At 40.3% G+C, this 16,376-nt stretch overlaps 1 protein-coding gene across 1 annotated transcript in view; it reads right to left on the bottom strand.

Moving 5' to 3' along the window:
- The window catches only part of TSHZ2 (teashirt zinc finger homeobox 2), a 507,548-nt gene that overhangs the window by 457,543 nt on the left and 33,629 nt on the right, over nt 1-16,376 (bottom strand). The gene's annotated exons all lie outside the window — the stretch shown is intronic.

Genomic DNA, 16,376 nt, shown 5'->3' with positions numbered 1-16,376 from the left:
TTTGAAACTTTGGCCCAATTTGATCAAATATTGATAGACGGTCCAGTAAAATGTGGTATGGGAAGCAGCTACTTTACTGCACGTTGACACTGTAAATTTGAAGAGACACTGTCAACCTGCTGAGCTCTGAAATTTACTTCCCTAAAAGACAGATAAATCCCACGGTTAACGCCGGAGATCTGTGTTAAATATACATACTCATGTACCTTATGTAAGGAACTCCACGATAAATTTCTCTTAGGGTCTAGTGCTAGGAAATAGTTTTTCTTTCCTGATGAATGTATCTGCTTTCTTGTTAGAGAACAAAAGCTTTGTGACTCATCATGTTTCTCTTTTTGCCTTTGCAGCCAGGGACCTCTGAGTTTCATTTTGCAGTCACTTAGAATAGCTCTTCTTAGCTTAAGTTTTCTAGCACAACTAATCTGCTCCTTCATTATGAGCCCCTATTTCTCCCTCCACCATGTTACTTTTATTATTTTATTTTATCTCTGTCTTTTATTGGAAAATCATCTCAAATTCTTTTTGGAAGAAGAAAGAAGAAAAATACTTAATAAACATACTCAGGTCCCAAGATTCCTTCAAGTAGCCTCAATGATACTTTGCTTCTTTTACTTGCCTGAAAGTTTAAAAAAAAAATTACTACTTAAAAACCAAGTATCTGGATACATCAGTGTTACTTAACATAGAAATGCAGGTTCCTCCCTTGCCATCTAGCACATGGCTTGGTTGTAGAGACACAGTCAGATGAACCTGCCACGGATAATTAGGGCAAATCCTTCCTAAGAATACATTCATTGGACTTATGATCAGTTCCTGCTGGAGTTGGTAAAGGCTGGTCCCAAACCTTTTTGGGGTTTTTGAAAAATAAAACACAGAGATGCATATTTATCATAAGGGGAAAAATTATTAGAAGAAATGCTTTTTCTTCCCATTATGAGACAGAGAAATTTGGTTCCAAATAGGCTGACACAGGCATTGTAAGTAGAGGGGAAGAAAGGAAGAAAGAAGGCAAAACCCAATTTGATTCAGCGTCAGTGGAATTCCAACTTCCATTTAAACCAGTGGTTCTCAAACTAGCGTGCATCACAATCACCAGTGGGGCTTGCTAAACACAGCGTGCATGGTTCCATCATCCCAGTTTCGGATTCAGTAGGTCTGGGGTGGGGTCTGAGAGTCTGAATTTCTTTTTTTTTTCTTTTTTTTTTTTTTTTTTGGACGGAGTCTCGCTCTGTCACCCAGGCTGGAGTGCAGTGGCCGGATCTCCAGCTCCCGGAAGGCCCCCCCCCCGGGTTTCCCCCATTTCCCCGCCTCAGCCCCCCCGGGTGGTGGGACCTAAGGCCCCCGCCACCCTTCCCGGGCTAGTTTTTTTTTTTTGTATTTTTTAGTAGAGACGGGGTTTCACCGTGTTAGCCAGGATGGTCTCGATCTCCTGACCTCGTGATCCGCCCGTCTCGGCCTCCCAAAGTGCTGGGATTACAGGCGTGAGCCACCGCGCCCGGCGAGAGTCTGAATTTCTAACAAGTTCCTAGGTGAGGCTGATGCTGCTTAAATTCCTGCACACCTTCCCCTCAGAAAAAATCCAAAGTGGTTCAGTTATTGTCCTAAAACCATTTTCCCTCCTTTATTCAATCCAAGTGCTATTCCACAGCATTAGGGGAAGGGTTGGGAAGGGAGAGGAGGGAGAAATAAATGTGTGTTAAACTGCCACGGTTGGGTGCACCATTTGTATCAGTCATAACAGCAACAAATGTTTGTGTAGAGCTCCCTCTGTCCAGACCTATGCTAAGTGCTTTACAAGCCTTACTTCATTCACATACTCATCCTAAAAGGTAGACATTAATATGGTTCCACGTTTACAGATGAAGAAATTGAAGGTTAATACTAGCCTAAGATCACATAGCTGGTAAGTGGTGTGCCTGAGGTTGGAGTTCAGGTCTGTTTCCAGAACCTGTGGTCTTAACTGCTAGACTGTGGAGATTTCTCTCCGGTAGAAAACAGAGATACAGCAGCTTCTTTTATTTTTATCAGATTCTTTATCCAGAAACACAATGTCACAGTGTAAACCTGAGGCTATCCCTGGTCTTTGGATTTTGGCTACTCAGTTTCACAGTGGGGGTGCACCCCACTTAGACCCACTCGGTCTTAGGAATTCCTGCAAGAAGTAAGTGGTGAGACTCACCCCTGGCCCAGGGAGGCAAATGACAATCTGTTTAATTGGAATGTGACCAGTATTTCAAGAGTCAGGACCTCTTTATGGGGCCAAAAATAGCCACAGGAAGCTAGTGGTTTCAGACCTTTTTACAAATAGCAGAAATGAAGGTGGTTTTTCGTGAACACCAGAGCCTAGCTTGTAATGCGAGTTAGGATATAGCTCTTAGGGTCTACGTGGCTGGTTTTGTTGGCCATCTGGGAAATACAAATATTGACCACCACCTTGTCTACAAGGATGCTGTGCTAAGTAAAATGAAATGAGACTGAGAAAAAAGGAGATTAGAGAAAGGAAGAACTAGAATAAAAAATTAAAATGGACCAAAAATAATAGAAGTAGTAATAACACAAGGACCGATGGTGATGAAGTGATATGGCTGGGCTCTGTGTCCCCACCCAAATCTCATTTTGAATTGTAATCCTCACATGTCGAGGGAGGGACTCCGGTGGGGGATGACTGGATTATGGGGGTGGTTTCCCCCATGCTGTTCTCATGGTAGTGCGGGAGTTCTCACGAGATCTCATGGTTTTAAAAGTGGCAGTTTCCCCTGTGTACTCTCTCTCCTGCCACATGTAAGACATGCCTTGCTTCCCCTGCATCTTCCACCATGATTGTAAGTTTCTTGAGGCCTCTCCAGTCATGCAGAACTGTGAGTTAATTAAACCTCTTTTGTTTATAAATTACCCAGTCTCAGGTAGTATCTTCATAGCAGTGTGAAAACAGACTAATACATGAAGAGAGTGATAACCAACCTTCATGAGACTTTCTCCACTGGACAAGTCCTGTGCTCAATGCTTTGTGGACTCATGGATTCATTTAATTCTTAAAACAATTCTATGAATAGATTGTAAGACTGTCCTCATTTCACAAACACAAACGGAGGCTTGAAGGAAGTGGGCAACTTGCCCACGAGGATGTAATTCCAGAGTGGCGGAATATATAGTAGATTCACATAAAGGCCAAGACCTGACCATTACATCACATGAGCTCACCTATGGGGTCAACATCACAGGCACCGCCTCTGGACATTCAACAACAAGGGTCTGTCCCAACCCCCTGATACCACTCCATCTCCTCAGTAAGAAACTGTAGCTATTCTCCTCTCCTTGGACACAGAGTTTCAGAAGTTTGAGCCTCGTCCCAGCAGTCACAGTGGGAGTTGTAAGCCCAAATGGTGAACGCTCCACCCAATTATTGCCATATAGGATAGTGGCTTCAGTGTTTTCAAATCAAGTTTTAAAGAAGGCTAGATTCTAGATTTGTATATAAAATATCCCGAAATTTCAATGAAGTCTCCTTTAAAAGAAAAAAAAAATCGGCAACTAACACTTGTTTATTTTAAACACAGCCTGGGAGGAACATCCCAGATCTGTGGATCTCATTTGAACTGCAGGCCTTCGAATAGTTCATGACCTGTAACCTATGTGCCAAGTGGCCAGAAAAGAGTAGGGCACATTTTTCTTACAGTTACACAAATATAGAGAATTGGTCCTTTCCCTCAGTTTTTCCTCCCAATGTTTAGATTTGTAAAAAGCCTGAAAGGAGAAAAGCACTTTAAGTAAGGAATCAAATACTGAGAAAATGAGAGAAAAGAATAAATCGGTTTGAAAACAGTCTCATAGCACTAATGACTAGGATCTAAAAATAATCCTAACGTATTTTTAAATTGGACAAACATCCAGAAAAATGAATAGAAAGATAAATTGGGGAAGACGTTTATAGCAAGGTGAAACAAAACAGGATCTCAGTGTAGAGTTGAGAACCTAAGAGTTGTGTCCTGAATTAAGCTTTTTCATGATCTTTATGGTATGCAAAATGAAACCAGGAAAAGGGGCTGGATAAAATAGTACAAATGCAAAATCCTGCCTACGGGAAGCACAGCATATGGAAAGATGTGTTAAAGTTCAACACTGCTTTTAGGTAATCTGATTTAAAGGCAGTGGTGACCTGTGATGGGACAAAGGCAAAGTCATCGCTTTCAAGGTGACACAGGGGCATTAAATGCTAGTTACAAAATGCTTCCAGTTCACTGGAGTCAGATTCATGTTTCTTGTTATCTGCTGTCCTGCCCTCCCTGCTTCTGTTAGCTCCTGGTTTCCTTTAGATCCTCTGCAGAATTCTGGAAACCCAGACCCCATTTCCAGGACTAGCAGTGGAGCAGGTGACCTTGACCAAGCCAATGAGCTCACTTCATGCCCCTGAAAACTGGTAATGGTTTGGGAACTTGGTATATGACATAAGGTGGTCTATTCCCAGTGATTGTCTACAAAACTGCTGGGAAAGACAGGAAAAAGACACTTTCTCTTTCCTGTTGGATATGAATGAGGAAGTTTATAACTCCAGAGCCTTCTAGCTGCCATCTTGAGGCCGCAACAATGGTAGCAAACAGAAAGACGTTGTCTTCTTGGTGATATTGTCCAGCTGCTAGAGCAAGCCTTCCCTGATGTATACATGATTTTGGGGTTTTTCAATTACATGAGCCAGTAAATTTCTTATAAACCAGTTTGAATGTGATGTTTTCCTTGTTATTTGCAGCAGAATCCTACTGATGCGATGTTCATCCCTTTCACGGCATTGCATACTCCACATAGGTAAGTCCCATGATTTTATTGTAAAATATCTATTTGGATCAGGAGCTGAAAATACCAAGATTAATAAAATCCCATGAAAGTTACATAGTCTATTGCAAAAGAGAGGCACGTTAGATAACTACGATACAATATGATTGCTCTTAAACTATACAACATATTTCTGAAGCACAGAAAAGAAAGTTCTTAACCATTGGGGTGAAGATGCGTTAAAAGGAAGATGATAAATACTTCCCAAAGTGGGAGATGTTAAAGTATTCTCTAGCCCACAGACAATCTTAGTAAATATTAGGCTGTTCAATGGATTGTTTATGTGAAAAGATTCATATTTTCAAACCTCCATTAATTGTGTACCACTTTCATGTTTTTCCCTAAATCTATGTACCACTCTTATATTTACCTAATTTTAAAACTTGACTATTTTTAAACTTAAAAATTCAGTTAAGCCTCAACTTAAGCAATAATATCTATTAGATCGTGATTTTGCCACGAGTTATATCTTTTCACATACACATTACAATACATATCAACTGTTAAAGAAAAAAATGTTGGCCCATGTGCTATGTAAAATCATGTTGTGAAACACCAGAATTACATCCACTGCACTTTGAGAGATCCTCAGAGAGAAAGACAGAGAGGACTTATTTCAATACGACTTGTAGCATGTCATGGGCTGTGGAGTCAAGCAAACTAGGGATCAAACCAGCTCTGTAAGTTACTAGGTGAGATGATGGGCAAGTTATTAATTGTCCTGAGCCTCATTTCAGAAAACGAGGTTTACAGTGCTCTCTATGCCACAGAGCTGTTGCGAAAATTCAATGAGCTACTGCATGTAAAGCAATGAGCACAGATCTGAACATAGGCAAACCTCAATAATGGTGTCAATTGTTGGGGAAGGGAACATGATGATGACTAATGTTCTTTAATTGTAGAAGGCACTAGGCACTGGGGTAATGAACAGGGTTTCTTACAGTTATTTCCATTCTCCTTCTCCTCCAAGTCCATGGTAGAGAATAACGTCCCTGTCTCCTTAGCAGTTGGTGATGACAATAAGCAAGCCCCCTACCTGCAACTCACGAGTGAAAGGTAAACTTCTGTTGTATTAAGTCATTGTGATCTGGGGGTTGTGTATTATACAAGGTCAGCTTTATGGGCATGCAATGTGGAGCCCGCCACCCTGAACTAATGGTAGATGAGTAGCCTGAACAGAAAGTCAACGTTTGATGTGTTAAGTCGTTGTGATTTAGGGGCTGTTTGTTACAGCAGCATAATCCAGCCCATTCTATCTGATATAGGCATATCAGGTAGTAGATTGTCTTTTTGCACATATTTACTTGATTTCCATTTCTTGATTTCAAAGCCTCTCACAAAATTCTGGAAACCATAGAAAGGAAAACCCATTTCTCTACAGACCAGGAATGCTCACACCTTACAGAGGGTGAGTCACATGGTGGGAAGATGCCGGCGTTGAGGATGGGTGGAGAAAGGCTAAGGCTCTGTTCACTTTAATTGCTTTAGTTCCACTAATCAATTAACATTCGGCTAATAATCCCTTTCAAATGAGTCATTCTCGCCAATTAAAGGCTGATTTGTTGCTAACTGCACCAGCTCATGGTGAACCCACCTTGTTCTTTTGAAACTGTTTAGTGGAGGCTTTAATGGAAGTTATGGCAGTGATAGACTCTTTCTAGACAGTGACGAAAGAAGTCATGAGTGGGGAGGGGAAGGGAGGAGGAAGAGAAATCCTAGGCAGTGCTTGCCTGAATGATTGAATTGGAAAATGAGCCATTCCTCGGGGTTAGCAAATGAATCTTCCCCAGGCAGCGGATTATTAAGCACACCTAGATAATAAACGGATGATTTTCACAGTCATCCTGCACGGTCCTCATATTTTCCATTTTTAAATTCCATGTTACTTTTAAAGGATTCGTCCATTACAGTGATTTACATCGCTGAGTCGAGACAATGATGCCCTTTAATGTCAGAGGCAGGGCATGATTATTTATCATTAAATCGGGATTTTTATTATTTTTAAAAATTCTTCCCTTTCTAGCACAACCTCTTGTCATGACACAGATAGGTGCTGTCTTTACTTTGAGCCCCCTGAACACTGGGCAAGGTGTACTTCGCAGCATCCTTAAGAATAGCAGTGAGAGAAGCACCCCTTTCCCCTGCTTCTCACCCTCCCATCCTGTCCCAGCAGCATGATCATCAGTGAGTTAACGGCATCATTTCACTAGAGAATGTCTAATGGCATTGAATTCTGATTCCATTTCTTCCAAAATAATGAGGTAGAGGCCCCCAAGTCACATTACCCTCCTATATTTTAATATAGCACTTAATGTACCCATGACACAAACATTGGCTAAAGGAGTGTGCTGTGCCAGACACTATTTGAGACCGTGAGAACACTGACAAGAACCAGACAGAAGAGGCCCCATCCTCATTGTGTGAATTCTATCCTGGGGTTCTCATCGTGGCAGTGTTGACATTGTTACCAAAGATGATTACTTGCTAGGGGGAGGTGGGGGTGTTCTGTGTATTGTAGAACATTTGGCAGCATCTCTGTTTCTACACAGTGGAAGCCAGTGACATCTTCTCCCCAGTTGTGATAATAAAAAATGTCCCCTGGGATGCAAATGGTCCCAGTTGAGAACCACTGCTCCCATACAAGAGAGGAAATATACACAACAAGATAATTTCACACAATGATAAATGCTATGAGGAAAATGCAATTTGAAAAGGTTGAAAGAGGATATCTAGGAAAAGAAGAGATCAGTTCAGTGAAGTGATTACAGAGGGCTTCTCAGAGGAGGTGATAGTGAGAATGATGAGGAGAAGCCAGGCCATGGGAAGAACCAGGAAAACAGCAAGTGTAAAACTGAGAAGACAGAATGGGGCCAGCTGTTTTCAGACACAGAAGGAAAGACAGTGGCCACCATGCAGTGTGGGGCAGCGAGAGGGGGGATGGCGCTACTCCACACTGGAGAGGTGGAGAGGTGGGCAGAGGAGAGACAAGGGCAAAGAATTAGGCTTTAAATGCAGCCTGGGAAGTCACTGGGAGTTTTAAACACAGGGGTGACTTTACAGAATGTATCCATTCATTCCACACAAACAAACAGACGACTCATTCTGTACGAAGCATTGGACTGGGGCTTCAGGGAGGGGGAGGGGAGCAGGATTTGGAACGATATGAAAATATTAAGTCCCTGTCCCTGACCTTGAGGAGTTCCCAGACTACTGAAAGTAAGCTCCATGGCTGCAGGAAGTACTGTCTTTTGTTTCTATCCCTTTATCCCAAGTGGATTCAACTCTACCTGGCACCCAGTAGGAGTGTCATAAATACTATTTGAATGAATAAATGAGCCTGAATGCAAAGGAAAGGAGATTTTTTTAAAACCACATAGGCAATAGAAAGCTATAATTGATGCTTAAATAAATGTAATCAGCCTATGCTTCCTCTTTGCTTAGTGCCACTTACTATAAGTTATCACATGTAGTCGTCACCACTGTGTTGGTTTCTGGGGATCTTATGGTGAACAAAACAGATGTGGACCTATGAGACCACAATTAAAGGGATGATATTAATAATTCCACAAACAACTACTTAAAGTAGTGTCTACTGGTGCGGTAGCAAAGAATGGATGACAAGAACTCTCGCCCAGTCTGGAGGACAAGGACCACACACTATAAATACTTGTTAAATTAACCTATGTTGAGGACCGTTTCCTGTTCTTATGGAGAACACTTGAAGTTCGAGGGTAGTGTCATTTAAAATTCTTTAGTACCTTGTCTCTATGTATTTCCTCTTCATAAAGCTGGCTGTATTTATATAACAAAAAAATGCTCAAGCTCAGAAACCATTGAGGGCAAATAGGGATGTGAGAGTTTCACACAGGAAATAGCCAGCTTCCATTAACAAGTAGAGCCTGTTGGGAAGACTTTACTTCTCTTGTTTTAATTGCGATAATAAAATCTTCCAGAGAGTAGGTGACTCAAAGGAGAGAAAGACATGGCTGATCACCCAACATCTGTGCTGCAATGGTCACAAAATCTGAAGTGATCTATAAATATTACTCTGTGAAGCTATACTAAAACTCCTCCAATCACACCGAGATGAAACAAGAAAAACAAGAAGAAAATATAGTGAATCTTTTATCAAGTAAAATGTGCTAAACCCTATTCTTTTTTTTTTTTTTTTTTGAGATCATAAAGGGATAGTTATCAGCTAGGGTACCTTGTCTTGTTTCAGTTTAATGTCTTTGTTTGGCCCAGCAAAAGAGAGAGTAACCTGGAGCTAATTGCCCCAGCATTTTGTCATTTTTTGAAATTTTAGAGTGGGATCCATTGTTGTGGAGAGGAGCGATCTTAGCTAAAGTGTCAGGTCCAAGGGACAGAGAGAGAAGCTGGGAAGGGCCAAGGCAGGCTGAGACATGAGCAAGAAAAGAAAACTGCCTTCCCAAGATGTGTACTTATGCACATGTGTCGGTGCATCTGTGCATGTGTGTAGGTGTGCATGCATGTGTGCGTGCGTGTGTGTGTGTGTGTGTGTGTGTGTGTGTGTGTGGTTGGTTAGGGCTGTAAAGGGGGCCTGTTGAAGAAAACAAGGAAGTCCTAGAGTGAAATGGAGAAGCGAACCTTCCCAAACCAAGGGAATGTTCTAAATTGGTCCAACTGCTTGGGGTTCTGGAAAATAGGTACCACACCCAAACTTTCCAAGCTTTAAAGCATGTTTGAACCACCTGGGGATCTTGCTAAAAGAAAATCCTGATTCATCTGGGTTGGCAGAGGCCTGAGATTGTGCATTCCTAACGAATCCAGACGATGCTGATACTGCTGCTTTGCGGACCATGTTCTGAGTAGTGAGGAGACGGAACACACCCAGGCGTAAGGGACCAGAGAAGGCCGATGGGTGGCTAACTGAACAGAAACAGAGATGAGAAACAAGAATGGAAGGTGATAAAGTCAGGCAAATGGACCCAAGGGTGCCTACTGGATATCAAAGTGACCCCACTGGTAATTAGAATGCAAGACCTCTGGCCAGCCCTGGGTAGCACTGATTCACTATAGGACCGTTTATCTTGAAATATTGTACACTGAAGTATAAATCTGTATGAGTAGATCTCTGGACAGTCATGGGCCATGGTGCAGTGGTCAAGAACACTGGCTTTGAAACCAGATATCGTGGATCAAATCCCAGCTGTATCACCGACTAGCATAAGACCCCGTTTCTCAATTCTCTGTGCTTCCCTTTTCTCATCCGTAATGTGGTGACAATTGTACCTACCTCATAACTTTGTTTTGTAAAGTGCATGGACCATTGCCAGGCACAGAAAAGAATAATGCTGTTGGGAAAGCAGATGGGGACTGACTCAAAGAAGTTGAACCATTCACTCTTTAGCCAAAAGGTGTGGCTTGCAAAGGCAGCTAAGGGGTTGTTCAGTTTTCCCAGCATAAAGAAAACAGCCCTTAAAACTGACTCTGGGGCGATTACAGATCAATTTTAATTTTCCTTCTTATATAAAAGGAATATATGGTCATTCAGCCATCTGTTTATTTAATTAACCATCAAACAAACATTTCTTGAGATCCTACTATGCTCCTACCCTAATTTTCCACATACTCCTGTGTACTCTTTGATATTCAAAAAAATTCATTTCAGAAATGTGTTTGGTCAATACATAGTCTGATCAAAACTGAGTAAGTCTGCTGGTTCTGAACTATTAGAATTAGATAGCATAAAATAAGGTCCTGGCTTTTTATTAATAATGTAATCATGTTGGATTAGATGAATGAACACTGTTGGTCCTGTTTTATTTAAAACTTTGGGTTTACTTATCTGGCCATTGTTACATTGGAAATAAAGGTATTAATAATTTGTTGTTGGCATTAAAAGTGAGATTCTCAGCTACAGTTGTGGTATTTGAAATTGGAACCAAAAGAGGATCCCAGGATATGAATTGGAGCTCTTGAGATATGGCAGCCTTGCACAGGGCACAAACTGTACATTCATTCATGACACCCCTGCTTAGCTCAATAACTTAAAACACAGCAAACAAATATTAACTCATCTGAGGATTTTTCACAGTAAAATTCAAGTCAAGCTGGATCAGTATATTTTTTCCCTGAGTTACATAAAAGACACTAATAAAGAAAGCTGGCAAAACTTATCAAATATGATATTCACTTTTTTAATTTTATTGGTATTACTTACAAGTATTTCTGTTTAAATGGCCAGATTTAATTAAGTTATAAATACGACTGTTTTATTATAGCTAAGTAACTCTTACAGAGACAACCTAATAAAGAAAATGTCCAACTCTATGAAATAAAATTTTTCTAGGGAGGAACAAAAATTCTAGTTTCAGCTTTCAGTTGGGTGGAAAATAAAACTGATAAAATAAAAAAAATATATTAATGGCAATTTGGGGAAAATCTTCAGCTTTTCAAGTGTGACACTCCTAAAATATGTTCTAGGTCTCCAATGTACAATGCAATGAAGTTGTTTCACTCTACATACAAAGCCACATTGGTGGTTAATTTGCTGTGTTTTTTGTAATCACTGCAGCAGTAAAGCTGTCATTTTTCCTCTCATGATATCTGTCTCAGTTTGTCATAACTCAGCATATCAGCATTTTATTTTGTTTTGTTTTGTTTCCAATCTAGTTGGCCAAGAAAAAGAAACCAACTGACCTCCTTCCTGAAGCTCACAGGCTGGGCACACACAAAATCCAACCAAAGGATCTTGCATCCAGCTGGTCCTAACCACTCAACAGCAGAGCCATGTTTTCTGCTCTGAGTTACCAGTGCCGTGTTTTTTGTTATTGTTGTCGTTGTTTTACTATGCTTCCTTTAGGAGTGTGTGTTTAGACATGGAGGATTGTGGAGACAGGATTTTGATGATCCTATCAAAATGGGGAATTGTTCAAAGATCAATCTTTTCGCATTCTGCCATGTGATGCAATGTGGTGGGTGGAATAGAGGGATGTTCTCAAACTTCGACCTGTATAACCATCCTCCAGGGTTCCGGTTAGGAATCCAGATTCCTGGTTTTCATCCAAAAGACTGCAGCATCCGGTCTGCGGCAATGGATCCTGAATGACTGGCTTTGTGGTTAGAGTCGGTGCTCAGTATTTACATAGGAGGATGAGGAGAAAATGGTAGGTGAGAAGGGGAGGGTAGACCCATGGACAAAAGCCTTTTTTTCCGCCCTAAAAGACTAAGAGAATCAACAATGACAGTGACAGTGATGACGATATAGTTTAGATAATCCCCGAAACACAAGATGCTACGAAGTCATATTAGAAAAAAATCAAACACACAAAAATCCACAGAGTTCTCAATCTAGGACTTTTTTTGGGAGGGGGGGGGGGGGGGGGGATTTTGGGTAAAGAATTTCTAGTCCCTTCACTGTATTAATGGAAATAATTGAGTATCTTTGGTGGTTGGTCCAAGGGTCTGCCATTTGCCATTGAAATAACATAGACATCTGCCTTCAACAAGATATCTGAAAAGTCTGAGTTTGGGCAGAAGCTTTTTGACTGGGAAAATCTTTCTCCTCTGAATCTTCTAAACTTCGGGGCCAAAAAAATTAACATTGAAAGTTTATGGAATGATTTCTCTTTTTACAGTAGTCCCCACTTATCTGTGGTTTTGCTTTCTGCGGTTTCAGTTACCTGTGGTCAACTACGGTTCAAAAATATTAAATGGAAAATTCCAGAAATAAACAATTCCTAAATTTTAAATTATGTGCCTTTCAGAGTAGCGTGATGAAATCCTGAGCTGTCCCGCTTCATCATGTCATCTCTTTGCACACAAAGTTTATCATTTCTCATCATCACAAGAAAAAGAAGGGTGGGCACCGTACAGAATATTGCTTGTATGTTTTTTGCTTTTTGTGTGTGTGGATTTTTTTGAAGTAGGGTCTCATTTTATCACCCAGGCTGGAGTACAGTGGTATGATCACGGCTCACTACAGCCTCAACCTCCCTGATTCAACCGATCCTCCAGCCTCAGGCTCATGAGTAGCTGGGATCACAGGCACATGCCACCATGCCCAGCTAATTTTTTTTTTTTTTTGCAGAGATTGATCTCACTGGTGTTTCAGGCTAGTCTTGAACTCCTGGGCTCCAGCAATCCTCCTGCCTTGGCCTCCCAAATTGTTGGTGTTATAGGTGTGAGTCACAATGCCAGCCAGTACACGATATTTTGAGAGAAAGAGAAAGAGAGAGAGAGAGAGAAAGAGAGAGAGAGAGACAGAAGAGAGACAACATTCAAATAACTTTTACTAAAGTATATTATCATAATTGTTCTATTTTATTATTGTTGTTGTTAATCTCTTACTGTGCCTAATTTATAAGTTAAGCTTTAGCATAGGTACGTTTGTATAGGAAAAACATAACATGTATAGGATTCGGTATGATCTGAGGTTTCAGGCATCTGCTGGGGGTCTTGGAATGTACTCCCATGAAAAAGGGGATATGCTACTCAATTTTTAAAACTGGAATAATTGACACTTGACTAGCTCGACCCTTATATTGACTACTTTTCCTCTAAAATTCCTCAAACTCCTTATTATATCACCCCCCTACCTTGACTTAATATTCTGCTGTTTAGCTCTGTTTTTGACGTTCATTTTGAAAATGCTTTAAGTATCAATGTCAGTTCCCTTTAAAAAAAAAAAAAAAGGTGATTATAATCCTTTCTTAATTATGCCCCTTTGTTGAAAATATCCAATCCCCCAAAGTTCTCTTTTCTGACTGCCAGGGTGGGGGAAGAACCCTCACCCTGGCTCTTAAGCCATTATAAGCCTATCAAATGCCTCCTCCCACTATTTTATTCAACCAGGGGAATTTTCTATTTGCCCAGGACAAGTGAGCAATTCATTATTCCAATAACTGCCCTGCCAATGTCATTCCTGAAGAATAAGCCATGAATTAACCACAGGCTTAAGTTCAAGTGACACCCAATCCCCAATTACCCAATTAACTATATTCCTGAAATGCCTTTACCTACTTCCTTCTCTCCTCTTTCTATCCAGTGTTTCTTCTCTTGATTTTTTTCTTCATAAAGACTAAACACACTGTTCATATCATTAAGAAAATCATGCTCAACGCTCTAAACTGGGCTTTCATTCTCAATTCTAATATCAAGGTTAGTTATGTATTGGTTTAAATTAGTCTTTTTTGCCTTGAAGATTAATATTAACCCACATACAATTCAGTGAAATTGGTTTCTTGGTGTGAAATACAAAATGCTTTCTTCTTTAAAAATATAGGCTTGATAGGGTAGACACCCTTACACATAATTTCTAATGATATAAATTAGTATTATGAATAAAAGTAGGAAACACAGCCAGACTATCTGCTGTGTTGTATTGTTATTTTTAAAATTATTTTAATTTTCCTGATGAAACCTAATTTGGATTTTAATCATTAACCATGTCATGCTCACATCACTCTGCAAATACTCAACTGGATATCTGGATATGCCAGAAATACGAACACACACACACACACACGAGTATACATACATACACACACATACACACATGCTTATACATACATACATGCATGAGTATACATACATACACACACATGAATATACATACATACTCACACACACACACAAACACACATTTCTTTCTTAGATGACTCTTATCATTCCCCTGTATCTTCTAGCACCTTCTCCAGGATGGTAACTATTCCATGCTAATGTCATCACCAAGAAATTATTTTATCCAACCCATGTTTTCTGCTTCTTCCTGTCTTTCACTTTGAAGGGCCTATACTCATGCCATACTCCTCTTTTTGTTAACTCTTTATGGCCAAGTTGCCACATTGCAAGTCATCTTTTTAAAAAGACCAAACACTTTCATGTGTCCTTGAAACCCAATCTGATTTCTGAGCCTCCTTCCTTACCATCTTTCTCTTTCTCACTGGAGTCGATTGTGCCAACCTTCCTGTGTTCACGCACCTGCTCTCTCCAACCTCAAGACTTCTGCACCCAAGGCCTTCTTGGCGAAGTTCCTTGCCACACCAGGCCACTTCAGCCTGGTTAACTCTTGCTAAGCCTTCAAGTATCAAGTTCAATGCCAACTCCCTTTACTCTTGCAGCACCAGTCACAACGGCAATTAAAGAATTATTGAGAAATACATGTTTACAAGAGCCATGAGGGCGTCATCAACTTTGTTCACTCATGGATTTCCAGAATGTGCACATTGTAGGTGCTCAAATATTTATACTGATATTCATTTTTCCCCTCTAATTCTCCCCACTCCTACTCAATTAACTCAGAAAAGCCCTATTTTTATTTTTCATTCACGTTTGACCCCAAACAAAATAAACCATAGCACCCTGCCCCACCACCGCCCAATATGACAGATTAATACTAGAATGATGCTATTTTAGACCTGTACCAAAGAAAATGATAAGAAAGAATGAAGAATGAAGGACTACATGTGTCTCTAAATTTGAGGTTATAAAAGGGCAGTTTACATTGAATTTAGGTACCACATGTGATTTACTTGACTTGTGCTGCTTAGGAAATTGAAATGTAGGTTTGTGAATCCATGGAGAAACCAGAAGATCTGGCAGCATAGATGATGGATTCCTGCATGGTAACTACAAGCTGGAGTTGAGAAGCCATGGTGCACATTAAAAGGGACTGGGGCCTGCAGCACTCCACAGTTCTCACTACTCCCTATTGGCTAGTGTTCTGTTTATCTTGGTCATTTGCTTCCATGCCAGGCATCTATGGCTACATGAGCCTTGTGCTCCTATTGCAAATTCTTCAAAAGCACATGGAGACGCCTTCCAGAATAGCTACAAAAATCTGTATCTATTTCTCGATCTCTTTTCAGGAATGAATACTTAATGTTAGGGAAAATACAATTTTTTCTTAACTGTTTAATAACTACTATTGCAATAGTGATACAAATGATTTTTCAGTAGGAATGCAAACATTTTTGCAACAATATGTGTTAAGTAAAATTCTGTGAGTCTGGGAACAGATCAACTGATGCACTTTTTATAATGTTGAACATCTTACAACTTTTCTTTCAATAGAAGCAAACTTCTAAACTTTAGGCTTGCAAGTAAATGAAGTGGCAATGGAACCGGTTATAAGTTAAGCATTTTGAGTGCACATATATACGTGTGTGTGTGTCACAAAAAAGAAAAGAATGAAGGATCATCTAACTATTAAATCCATTCCATATCACCCTGCTCTGTGTTAAACTTGATGCCTCTACAGCTAAGGTTCTTCTCTTGAGATTATTTCTTGAGTATACAGGAAAGGCAGGTGAAATGCTATTAACCCAATGGGCTTATCTTATCTTAAATTTCATGGATTTCTCAAAACAGAGAAGAAAAAGTAAGGTCACCAAACATATCAGCTAGAGGAAAGAAAATCTAGCCAGAGAATAACCAGAAAGAACCAGTACTTGGAGAGAGGGGATATATACACAAAGGTTTGTTCTACTTTAGACTTCAAGATGTCACAGTCACTCCAGAAATTTTAACACCGAGTACTTCTCCAGGGTCTTGCCTAGGACAGATCGAGAATGATCCAAGTGTGA

The sequence above is a fragment of the Papio anubis genome, chromosome 16, assembly GCF_008728515.1.
Source record: "Papio anubis isolate 15944 chromosome 16, Panubis1.0, whole genome shotgun sequence".
Lineage (NCBI taxonomy): Eukaryota > Metazoa > Chordata > Mammalia > Primates > Cercopithecidae > Papio > Papio anubis.
Note: the sequence above shows the minus strand (reverse complement) of the source record. Positions and strands in the feature narration are given on the sequence as shown.